The sequence below is a fragment of the Lynx rufus genome, unplaced genomic scaffold (genome assembly GCF_022079265.1).
Source record: "Lynx rufus isolate CCGP_SWC_20201006 ecotype Redwood Valley unplaced genomic scaffold, mLynRuf1.p SCAF_5, whole genome shotgun sequence".
NCBI lineage: Eukaryota > Metazoa > Chordata > Mammalia > Carnivora > Felidae > Lynx > Lynx rufus.
In genome coordinates this window covers 70,279,265-70,280,442 of record NW_025814867.1, presented here as the reverse complement: position 1 = coordinate 70,280,442, position 1,178 = coordinate 70,279,265, and the positions used below count along the sequence as shown (strand labels likewise).

At 36.8% G+C, this 1,178-nt stretch overlaps 1 non-coding gene across 1 annotated transcript; it reads right to left on the bottom strand.

The window, feature by feature from the left end:
- Positions 1-456: 456 nt before the first annotated feature.
- Positions 457-529, bottom strand: TRNAR-CCU (transfer RNA arginine (anticodon CCU)). Its single transcript has one exon. It is a non-coding gene; the product is annotated as a tRNA-Arg (tRNA).
- Between the last annotated feature and the right edge of the window lie 649 nt (positions 530-1,178).

The following is a 1,178-nucleotide window of genomic DNA, read 5'->3' as shown; positions in this document are numbered from 1 at the left end:
TATAAGAATATGGGCACCTGGTGGCTCAGTCAACTAAGCCTGTAACTCAGGTCATGATCTTGAGATCTGTGAGTTCAAGCCCTGCGTCTGGCTCTGTGCTGACAGCTCTGAGCCTGGAGCCTGCTTCAGATTCTTTGTCTCCCTCTCTCTCTGCCCATCCCCAATTCATGCTCACGCTCTCACTCTCTCTCTCTCTCTCAAAAATAAATAAAACATTTTAAAAATTAAAAAAAAGATAAGAATCATCTGAACAAGAAAATGTGCAAGATTTGTTTGAAGAAATCATTCTAAAATACTACTGAGGACACAAGATATTTGAACAAATAGAAAGGTGTACCTTCTTGAATCAAAAGTTTTGACATGATCAATTTACTTAAGTTAACCATTAAATTTAATGCTTCCTCAATGAAAATTCCAATAAGACTTTTATTTATTTATTTGTTCATATAATCTCTATACCCAACATAGGGCTCGAACCCACAACCCTGAGATCAGGAGTCTTATGCTCTTCCAACTGAGCCAGCTAGGTGCCCTCCACAATAAGACTTAAAAAATTTTTTCATCTTAATGTAAGAACACTTACCATGAACATATAACATGAGATCTACCCTCTTAACCCATAAGTATATAATACAGTATTGTTGACTATAGGTACAGTATTATATTGTACTATAAGTACTTGATGTCAAGCACTTATTCATCTTGCTTGACTGAAACTTTATACCTATTGATCAGTCGCTCCCCATTTTCCCCTCCCCCAGGCCCTAGGAACCACCATTCCACTCTTCAATCCTTTTTTTTTTTATTTTACTTTTTTTAAGTAAACTCTACATCCAATGTGGGGCATGAACACATGATCCTGAGATCAAGAGTTGCGTGCTTCACCAACTAAGCCAGCTTGGCACCTCTCCACTCTTCAATTCTATGAATATGACTTTTTAAGATACCTCATATAAGTGGAATCATGTAGTATTTGCATTTCTGTCACTGGCTTATTTTACTTAGCATAACGTCTTTAAGGCCATCTGTGTTGTTGAATATGGTGAATTCCCATCTTTATTAGGGCTGAAAAAATATTCCATTGTATGTATATACCATACTTTATCCATTCATCCAGTGATGGACATTTAGGTTGGTTCCACCCCTTGAATTTTGTGAATAGTGCTGCAATGAATATG